Below are 11,814 nucleotides of genomic sequence, written 5' to 3' on the forward strand. Positions count from 1 at the left end.
GGAGGGGAGGCCGGGGTGACAAATCCTGGAACAAAGAGCCGAGCCATTTTATTTATGAGCATCTTATTACAAGCCCTGTTTTGAATTTCTTTTTAAGACAAGTCGTGTCTGGAAGAGTAAAATACGAGGGGGGAACGTTTGCCAGAAAGCAGCCGCGCGGATTTCACATCCTCCGACACCGAATAAAAGGGGCCCTTGTGCTCTGCCCCCCCATCCGCGCTCCGCTCTGACCTCCCTCTTTGTCACGGGGACACAAGTATCCCTTAAAGTGGAGGCATCGCGTTCACTCCTTGAACCCGAGCGACGGCTCAGGGTGATGGCGGGGGAGGGGCTCGGCTTCTTTCTAGACGGCCTGATAGGTTTTTATTTCTGAAGCTCCGTTGTCTGGGCTCCGCGTGGCAACAAGGGCCCCCGGCTCTGCTTTCGCTGGGGGGACGGATATTCTGTCACGGAGCGGCGTCCTGAAATAGACCCGAGTCTGAGGAATTGGGGGGTCACGTCACGTTTTGTTTTTTTTCTAAAGTGGCCTGAAAGGCTCCCTACACCGCGCCAAGCGGAACGTGCGTAAAAGCTGCTGCTTGCTGCAGTTTGTAGTCACTCTGGGGACCCTTTGCAGCATGGACATTGTGTCTTTCAGGAGGACTCTGTGATCACGTGACAATGTGCCGGAAAGCCTCTGTAGCTCCTTACGGTATGGGAAGCTGGCATTTACACATTCGCATCAGTCCCTGCCCCCGAGGAGCTTACACCATCCCTACACATTCACATCAGTCTCTGCCCCCAAGGAGATAACATAAGTCCCTATACATTCGCATCAGTCCCTGCCCCTGAGGAGCTTACACCATCCCTACACATTCACATCAGTCTCTGCCCCCAAGGAGATAACATCAGTCCCTATACATTCACATCAGTCCCTGCCCCTGAGGAGCTTACACCAATCCCTACACACTCACATCAGTCCCTGCCCCCGAGGAGCTTACACCAATCCCTACACATTCACATCAGTCTCTGCCCCCGAGGAGCTTACATCAGTCCCTACATGAAGGTCCTTGTTGATTTACTTCCTGTTATAGGGTGACAATGCTCTGTCCTCGTTCCGACACTTCCTGTTATAGGGTGACAATGCTCTGTCCTTGTTCAGGCACTTCCTGTTATAGGGTGATAATGCTCTGTCCTCGTACAGGCACTTCCTTTTATGAGGTGACAACACCCTGTCTCTGTCTCCCAGTGGTGCACAAGTGTTGTCACCTTGTGACATCGGTTTCCAATGGGGCAGTTTGAACACACATTGCACAGGCATGATTCACTGCTCTCGCCATCAGGAGAAATGTCATGGCAACCATCCCTGGAATCCATGTAGACAGGAAGTGGCTGCAAAGGGGCTGCAGAGGATCTGCAGCACTGAGATGGAACGAAGGATGAAGAAATAGGATTGTATTTATAGAATGGCAATAGATTATGATACACAGCGTGCAGAGCAAACTACATGTCATCTAATTAGAGTTTAGTGTTTGATCGCTGACCTCCGGACAGATGTAAAATACAGAAATGAATGTAGCTCGGTAATCATTAGGAAAGCCCAATGAATGTATTTTTGGAAATGCGAGCAGTGTCAGCACCTGGATCTGACCTCTTGCAGTCCATGTACAGCAGAGCTCAGACTGGAAGAGTAAAAAGCAGCACACTCAGTCTATGTGCCGACAAAGGCCATGCTGAATGAAGGAGAGAGCAGACTGCTGCTTCATCTTTCACTGTCCAGTCACAGGCTGGGGGCAGGTCTGTGACATCTGGGGCTCATGGAAAGTGGGTTAAATGATACTGGATGTCAGTCTAACCCAAGTTTTTACTATTATTTTAGAATTATCATTTATTTCTTTTTTGGGGGGTTTTTCCCCGGATTTCCCCATCGCACATCACTCGCCGGCTTTCTGGTGTCAGCGCTGTCTGTGACTGGGACGTGTTGCATCACATTCTAAATGCAGGATTTTTATTGCTTTTAATGGATAATAAAATCTGAGCGGAGCGGGCCTGTGTCCGAGAATACATATGTTCTGCTCGCAGCTATCTTCTGATGTTCTTCTACAAATCTCCTTAATCTGTTCCTGGACGGATACACAAATGTAATATTGCAGCACACAGCAACCCCTGGCGTATGTTAAATGACCGCGCCGCGCCAATCAACCATTTATAAGGACTTTGTGTCCACTGTCTACGTCAACCCAATTACTGTACATTTTCCGTCCGTGGAAATGAATTCCGCCCGCCGAAGGAGATCTGCGCAGAACCAACATTCATTAAAGGGACATTAGAACTGTAAGACACACACAATGCCGCCCACTCAGGGACAACTCAACCAGTCCTAGCTTCTATGAAGGCCATGCTGACGGCTGACCTGGATACATATTTAACCTCCAATATACCCACACATGGGGTCCACTATAGGGCCAAAAGTCTATGGATCCTCCTCCAGATGATGGAGTATGTGTGGTGAAGACCCTTTTCTGTTCCACCATGACTGTCCCCTGTGTACAAAGCCAGCTCCATAAAGACATGGTGTGACCAGTTTGGTGTGGAGGAACTCAGGTGTCCTACACAGAGCCCTGACCTCAACCCTACTGAACACCTTTGGAATGAGTTGGACCCCCTCCATATGATTGGGTTCAGGTGACTTCGGTGAAGGTTCTGTTAATCCTCCGTCATACAAAGACATTGTAGACAATTGTGCTCTTCCAGCCTTGTGGTCACAGTTTGGTGAAGACCCTTTTCTGTTCCACCATGACTGTCCCCTGTGTACAAAGCCAGCTTGGTGGAGGTACTCGAGTGTCCTGCACACATCTCTCACCTCAACCCGACTGAACACCTTTATGATGAATTGTGAGCCAGATCTTCTCATCCAACATCAGTACCTGACCTCACAAATGGGCACAAATTCCCACAGACACCCTCCAAAATCTTGTGGAATCTAGTGTAGGTTGTTAAAAGCAGTGGCGTCACAAGGGGAGTGCGGAGGGGTGCGGCCCGCACCTGGGTGCCACCATTGGAGGGTTGACACCAAAAATCGGTTATCGCTCCAGGTGTCACCCAGCCTCGGTACACCCCTGGTTATAGGTGCATGGTTTTGAAAATGGGATGTCCAACCAGCTGATGTAGGTGTGATGGTGAAGCCTTGGTTTGATGAGTTAGCTGTTGAGGAACTTGAGTGGCCTGTACAGAGCCCTGACCAAAACCCTATTGTGCGTCTTTAGGGACCAATTGGAAAGCAATTGTGAGCCAGATCTTCTCTTCCAGCATCAGTATCTGACCTCACAAATGGGACAAATTCCCACAGACACCCTCCAAAATCTAGCGACCTTACTAGAAGAGTGGAGGTTGCTATAGCTATTAAGGGGAGACAACTTTATTTTAATGACCAAGCTCCATAAATACATGGTTTGACGAGCTTTGTGGGAAGGAACTCAAGTGTCCTGCACAGAGCCCTGACCTCAACCCTACTAAACACCTTTTGCATGCCCGGTCTTCCACCATGTACCCATATAAAACATCAACACACCAACACCTTCAAATGACTTAACAATCACACCTCTCTTTGATTTGAATGGCCATAGCAACTTTTTTGGAACTCGAGTGCCCTGACCTCAACCCTACTGAACACAAAATTTGAAATTGGTCTTCATGCCAACATCAATACCTGAGCTCACAAATTCTGCTTTAGCTGAATTGGCACCACTTTCTACCTACATATTCTTCTGGAAAGTCTTCCCATTAGAATGGACACTATTATAGACACAAAGGGGGCAACTCCATATTAATGGCTATGTGGGAAAACTCCATATTAATGGCTATGGGGGAGAACTCCATATTAATGGCTATGGGGGAAAACTCTATATTAATGGCTATGGGGGAGAACTCCATATTAATGGCTATGGGGAAAAACTCCATATTAATGGCTAGGGGGGACAACTCCATATTAATGGCTATGGGGGACAACTCCATATTAATGGCTATGGGGGTACAACTCCATATTAATGGCAATGGGGGACAACTCTATATTAATGGCTAATTGGCTATGGGGTACAACTCCATATTAATGGCTATGGGGGAAAACTCCATATTAATAGCTATGGGGGAGAACTCCATATTAATGGCTATGGGGGTACAACTCCATATTAATGGCAATGGGGGACAACTCTATATTATTGGCTATGGGGGGACAACTCCATATAAATGGCTATGGGGGAGAACTCTATATTAATGCCCATCGAGGGCAACTCCATATTATTGACCATTGGTTCTGGATTGGAATATCCAACAAGCTCATATAGGTGTGATGGTCAGTTGTCCGCCAACTTTTTTTTCTGGCCCTATGATATTTCCCATATAGCGTATGTCAGAGTTGTATCACTTTCACTGTAACATTGTTATTTTCTATTCTAAACTTCGCATTAAAATGTCATAATTATCATTCGGTCTATCTTAAGTAACTAGGATTCTCCTTTCTCAATATAATGGGTTTCATTGCGTCCCGAAGGACCGGCTCGGCAGTCACTGTTTACTGTCATTACGCTGATGATTCCCATCTAGAAGCGCCGGTGCCTTTCCCCTACTGTATCGCTGTAGAGGATGGATATTCAGAGGGGACTCGGGAGTATAATTCTGTCCTAGTTTAAACTTCGAGGCCTGGCATCATTATTCTTAATTAGATAGAGAAAACGAGAGCCAGGCCTGCAGCTCGGGAACTGGTGCACATCCTATAATGGAAGGCGTCCTACAGAGCCTTTTCTAAAGTTAGGGTGACACGCGGGAGGTACTCAGAAATTCAGACTATTCAGGCATCAGGGGAACTACTTAGCGCCGGGATGAAATGTATTAATTACACGACTCCCTTTTTTGTGCAGCGTGGTGGCATCTAGATGGGCGTCCTATAAACTCATTCACCTAAAATAAAGCAGATGCAAACCCAAACTGAATGACAATCAAGCGCTTTGTGCCGTAAACAACGGCCACTTTTACATATAGAAGAAAAAACTATTTTAACCTGTTTTTATCCACTTCCTGTCTACATGCACTCCAGTGATGGCATTGCTCAACGCGTGTTCCTAATGGTGACCACAGTGGACCATGACTGTGTCATGTGTGTTGATTTGGGGTATCCATAGGAAGATCATGTGACAGGGTGACAATGCAGGAGGACAATTAGGAAACAAAGCGTTGTCACCTACATAGTTTACATAGTATTTGAGGTTGAATAAAGACATATGTCCATCAAGTCCAACCTATTGTGTGTATGTGTATGGTCCTACTGATGTGTAGTATGTATAGGTCCCTGTGTGTTCTCAATCTTAAGAGTACTTGTACCCCTGTATATTACGGCCCCTGAGGAAATCATCTAATGGCCTCTTGAAAGATTCCACACTCTCAGCCCAAATCACAGCATGTGGCAGCGGGTTCCAGACCCTGACTGTTTTAACTGAGAAAAAAACCCTTCGCCCCTTGTGCTGAAATTTTTTTCTCCACCAATTTTAGGTGGTGGCCTCTTGTCCTTGTCATGGTATTAATTGTAAAAAGTTTGCTGCTAATGTTGCTATCCCCCGGTAAACATGACTGATGGATTCGTCAATTTTCGTCTCTACGTTCAAAAACCCCAATAAACACACTGACTGGGCGACATGGATTTTAACGGCCACAGCAGCCCTTTTATTAAACTAAACAACTTTAACAATAACCAAAGTAATAAACCAAATAATATACACAAATAATAATGTAAACGATGGTTGACCTGAGAAGGGGGTCTTTGGGTGCCCAACAGCCCAAAAAAGGCCTCTCGTACCACTCCACCCATGTCCCCAGCCGCACCACGACCAGCTCGAGGACACTTACTCCTTCTGGGTCCCCAAGGGGCCAGGCCCCGCCCTTTACAAATCCGGACACCAACAGGGGGAAGCACCAGCTGAGGGCCCCCCATTTCTTTAATCAACTCCTATTTTGTAGACCCCCCAAAGACCCCCTAACCCGCCAAGACGCCGTGACAAAAGAACTCCCCCAACCGCCAATAACCCCAAAATTCAAGGAGGGAGGGTGGGACAACCTGCTTCCTTCGTCGATTTCCAGAAAGAGGATGTCCCTCAGCCCTCGCAGTTCCTTCCCATGCGGCTCCTCCCGGCCTCCTGGCTCCCACGTCCAATCAGGTAATAGCAGCTATTCCCATTTTATTGTTTAACTCTTTCTCCCGGGACTATTCCTCCCCCCAGTCATGTAACCCCCCCGCTCAGTCTCTCCGGGTCTGTCTTTTTATACATGAAAATCATGTCCCCCCTTAATCTTCTTACTTCCAATGAGAACATGTTTAAATTTAGTAGCCTGTTCTCATAGCTCAGGTCCTCCATCCCCTTTATGAGCCTGGTCACCCTCCTCTGGACTCTTTCCAGTTCAAGGACATCCCCTCTGTTCACTGGTGCCCAAAACTGGACCGCGTACTCTAGATGAGGCCGAACCAGTGATCTATACAGCGGCACAATTATGGGCTTGTCCTTGCAAAACATTCCCCTCTTATTACAGGACAGGACCCTACTTGCTTTGTTTACCGCAGCCTGACACTGCCAGCTATTGCTCAGCCTGTGGTCTACGATGACCCCCAAATCTGTTTCCCTTTCGGACTTCCCCAGCGGAGCTCCCATTAGTGTGTATTCGCTTTTTTTTATTTTTAACCCCAAAGTGCATAACTTTACATTTATCTACATTAAACCTCATCTGCCATGTGGTTGCCAACTCCCCAATTTTATCCAGATCCCCCTGTAATGTTATAGTGTCTGATTCAGTGTCTATTACCCTCCCCATTTTGGTACCATCATCAAACACTGAAACATGACTGTTTACCTCTCCCCAATATCGTTAATGAATAGGTTAAACAGCATGGGGCCCAGCACAGACCCCTGCGGAACGCCGCTCATAACCCTAGCCCAACCCGAGAAGGAGCCATTTATCGATACTCTTTGTACCCGTTCCTGTAGCCAGTTTTCTATTCACGTACACACTATTTCGTCTATGCCCATAGACCTCAGCTTGTGCAGTAAGCGTTTATGTGGTACCGTGTCAAATGCTTTAGCAAAGTCCAAATATACCACAACCACCGGCCTCCCAGATCTCTACTTACCCCTTCGTAAAAAGTTAGCAGGTTAGTCTGACAGGAACAGTCTTTTCTAAATCCATGCTGGTTGTCATTTACTATGTCATTATCCCGAACAAATTCTACGAAGTGGTCCTTAATCATGCCCTACAACAGAAGGTGCCCAAACAAGGCCCTTTATGGCCAAATGTAAAAAAAAATTGAAAACATTTATTGAAATTACATTAACATTTTTATGAGATTTCGGTAATTTGGTTTACATCTGCTTTAACTTCTTAAGTGTCTCAGAGGGTATTTAGGAGATATTGGGGTATGTAAGTCAAAAGGAAACCATCTTTCATGTGCACTTGAGAGAACGCTGAACAGAAACGAGACTCTAACAATCCCGGGTCTTCGGGGAACTGAATGGAGCCATCAATTACCTTTCATCTGCTGTTTCATTTGGCATGAATAAAGGAAAGCAAAGGTGAAGGCTTGGCTATAAAAGAAGACTATGAACAGAGTGATTTCAACTCAGCGTCTCGATGGACTGCTCTCTTACGTCTATCTGAGGCCTTATAACCTCTTGTCTGCTGGTGTTAGGAAGCTCTGCTCTTGTGTAATTTGATATTTACAAGGTTAAGCCTGTACACTTACTATGGGTCCAGCTAGGCATTGACTTGTTAGAGCACACCTTGCATTTTTATACAGGGTGTGCTCACAGTGCGTTGAAGCCCACCACACCTCCAAATAAAAAAATTAGATCATGTTATAAAAAAAACCAAACAATCAAATAAAAGTATTAAAAATACTAACTTACACCTTGACTTCTGACTCGTTCACCTGGATAAAGGTGGCACCACTTGGGAGTTCTTGCTGGATCCTGGGAAAGCTGAGGATCCCAAATCCCTCAAGAATGGACACCTGTACAGTGCTGGAGAACCACCTCATGAGATTTGGGATCCTCAACTTTCCTAGGATTGGAGATTTCCCAAAGTTTCCCACTTTACCACTTCAGTTTTCTTCTTTCCGCTTTCAGAAACATGTAATGTTTGTTTCTAAATGCAATTCACGTCAGTGATGTGGGATCTTAGGATTGGGGTTCCTCCACACTTTTTGGGTTAGTAAACATGACTGAAAAGTGATCGGGGGCTACCTCAGGTTTAGTGTCCAGAGCCGCATTTCCCACAAGGCCAACCAAGGCCCGGCCTTGGGGCAGCAGGGAGTAGAGGGGCAGCAGGGGTGTGGAATTCCTATCTCCCGATGCCTTTGTGGGTAGTTGTTTTCTACATTTCTGCCCTGCTTTGGGCAAGAGAGCTGAATGTACAGCGGGGAAGCCGCCGCTTGTTTTGTACAAGTGATCTGGGCGACATAGGTGGTTTAGTGATCTGGGTGACTGGGGTGGTTTAGCGGGTACCGGGGTGCATTGAGGAACCTGGCCTTGGGGCAGCAGAGAGAGTAAATCTGGCACTGATAGTGTCCCTAGTTAAATGGGGTTATTTGAAGATATTGGGGTGTTCATGTTTTATGTGGATAGGTGGTGAATGATGGACTGATGTTGGAGCATGAGAAGACCTGGAATATAAAAGGTGTTCAGTAGGGTTAGCCATTAATATGGAGTTGCTCCCCTCTTTCTGGCTATAACAGCCTCCACTCTACTGGGAAGGCTTTCCACAAGATTTTGGAGGGTGTCTGTGGGAATTTGTGCCCATTTGTGAGGTCAGGTACTGATGTTGGATGAGAAGACCTGGTTCACAATCGGCATATCAATTCCTCCCAAAGATGTTCAATAGGGTTGAGGTCAGGGCTCTGTGCAGGACAAACTTTATGGCCAAATATCTGTAAAGAAATAAGTCAAGGCAACTGGACTTGCTGTATTTTCCTTGAAGGCACTTCACTGGTCATCCGGCCAGTGAAATTCAGAATGACTTTCTCAATTCAGAATGACCTGTACAAATATTCTCCAAGAATAAATATGGTGAATGTTGTTCCAATCCACATCATCTGTTAGTCGCAACCAGGTGTTGATTGCATTTGCATAATTAGAGCTAGGAGGTGTTATCAACTTATGGCCAAAGGTTTGCCGACCCCTTACCATCATATACGTGTAGGAGATACCATTCCAAAACCATGTCCATTAATATGGACTTGACCCCCACTCATGTGTGCAGCTTTAACATCCTTTTGAGGTCAGGTACTGATGTTGGATGAGAAGACCTGGCTCACAATCGATGTTTCAATTCATTCCAAAGGTGTTCAGTAGGGTTGAGGAAATGGCTCTGTGCAGGACACTTGAGTTCCTCCACACCAAACTAGTCAAACCATGTCCTTAAGGAGGTGGCTTTGTGCACCTGAACTCAATTCCTATGGAACATATATATTGCATAAGGTGTTCCGATGTTCCACAGGGTTGAGTTTGGAGCTCTGGTGAGGAGGAGCCCCAGTGGTCTTCATAAACTGGTCACACCATGTCTTTATGGAACTGGCTTTGTACACAGGGGATAGTCATGGTGGAACAGAAAAGGGTCTTCACCAAACTGTTACCACAAGGCTGGAAGAATACAATTGTCTACAATATCTTTGTATGATGTAGTGTTAACAGAACCCTTCACTGGAGACACCTGAACCCCATGATTTGGAGGGAGGTCCACATACTTTTTGCCAATGTAGTAGGTGGCAGGGCTATAAACGCAATGTCATGGTGGCCATACTCTTACAGTCTATTTTTATTCTTCTCAAAAGTCTTGTATTAGTTTTGTATCAACTAAAACTTCATTACTACTTGAACCTTTTCAGTTGTGCTCCCGTACTTAATCACCTCTTTGTGCGATGCCGACGTGATTTGTTTCTTTTGTTTCTTTTCCAATTCATCCCAAAAGTGTTCAGTAGGGTGGAGGTCAGGGCTCTATGCAGGACACACCAAACTGGTCACACCATGTCTTTATGGAGCTGGCTTTGTACACAGGGGACAGTCATGGTGGAACAGAAAGGGGTCTTCATCAAACTGTGACCACAAGGTTGGAACATTGTCTAAAATGTCTTTTTACGTTGTAGCATTAACAGGACTTTTAGCTGGAAACAGCAGAACTCAATCATTCGGATGGGGAAGTCCACATACTTTTGGCCATATAATGTATCCTTCCGAGGTTCAGATTTAATTTCAGAACCAGCTCATTCATCTTTCAACATAGACGGTTCGGAGATAACTTGATGGATTGTTGCAGTTTAAATGACGACTTGCCTGAAATGAAGAAAGTATCTGTACAGAACCCCTTTCATATAATTTATTAAGGCAGTATATATTACAGAGTGCCATAAAGAGGAACATTTTAATATGGCAGAGTATTTAAAACAAGACACCTGCTCCCTTATCATTTTAGAAACAGCCTGCCTCTCCATCATCATATAATGAAGTATCACGCATTGTTCTCCCCGGATCCACAAAATGCCACACTCCTTCCTACAGGGTACAGCTGTAATCAATTTAATATCCAATATCTTGCGGATGGCATTTCACAGACAAGTTCCTTCCAAAACTGGCAGGATTCCTGTCCTGAATCTGTGCCTTTTCCTTTTTTTCTGTAGCTGTCCCCTATTTAACCGTGTGTTGCCGTAGATAGAAGACTCTTATGTTCCCCTCACAGTACCAGAAACCTCTGCTGCACATTGTGCATGTCCTTTACACGTCGCCCGGCTTTCTTAATGGGACTTCCGGTATCGGTATTTGGTATAAAAAAATATATATATATCGGTACTCGTACTTGATACTGAAAAATCAGTGCATTCCTAGTGTTAACTATTAGTGTAGAAGTAGTAGGCGTTACCTGATTGGAGGTCAAGGGTCAGGTGGCAGGGAGAAGCCACAGGGTTAGGATCCATAGGGGCTGCTCGGATTTCATTCCAGAAGTTTAACAAGGAAACTAAATTGTTCCACCTGCCTTCCTTCGTTCACTTTTGGACCACAGATTTAGATTATCAGGTGATCTCTCAGCAGCTTGGCAGGCAAGGGTTTTTTTGGGGGTCTGTCAAAGGGTTAGATGGTTACAAAGCGGGGATGGGGGAACCATCTGGTGGTATGGTGCTCCCCCATTGGTGTCATCTGCCCTGGGAAGTCAAAAATGGTCAATGGTGCAGCAGTCCTCAAACCTGTCGGGCGCGACTGGGGACAAGGGTGGATTTTGATGAAACCTTTTTGACTAGTAGACACAAAAAAACCCTTTCTGGTAACCAACAGCCACCATGCTATTTATTGGTTTGTTTTATTTGGTTGTTGTCATTTGAACTGTTAACTATTTAGAGGTTAAAAGCCTGCTGTGACTGTTTCCATGTCGCATAGTATGTGTGTTTTTTTGGAATTTCAACAAGAGGATGAAGATGAAAGAATCCATCAGTTATGAAATAAAAAAAAAAAGTTTGCGCATCAGATAGACTAGATAACAACTTCCCTTGACTATAACATTTGAATTTACTGTATAGGCATGGTTGTTCCTCTTGGAGCTCAGGAAGCTGCATTTATCATCGGGAGCATCCTGCATAAAAACACAAATCCAGAGGAATAATGGGTACCAATGCTTTGTACTGAGAACTATGCTGTGATATATGTGGTCAGGGCAATGTATCTATCCAGGCTAAGTGCCGCTACATTCAAGCACAAGGGATGACTGGATGTTTTATTGCACTGGCTGGAAAGGCTCTGAAGATGAAGCCAAGGA

Source organism: Nanorana parkeri, unplaced genomic scaffold (genome assembly GCF_000935625.1).
Source record: "Nanorana parkeri isolate BGI_ZX_2015 unplaced genomic scaffold, ASM93562v1 scaffold171, whole genome shotgun sequence".
NCBI classification, from domain to species: Eukaryota; Metazoa; Chordata; class Amphibia; order Anura; family Dicroglossidae; genus Nanorana; species Nanorana parkeri.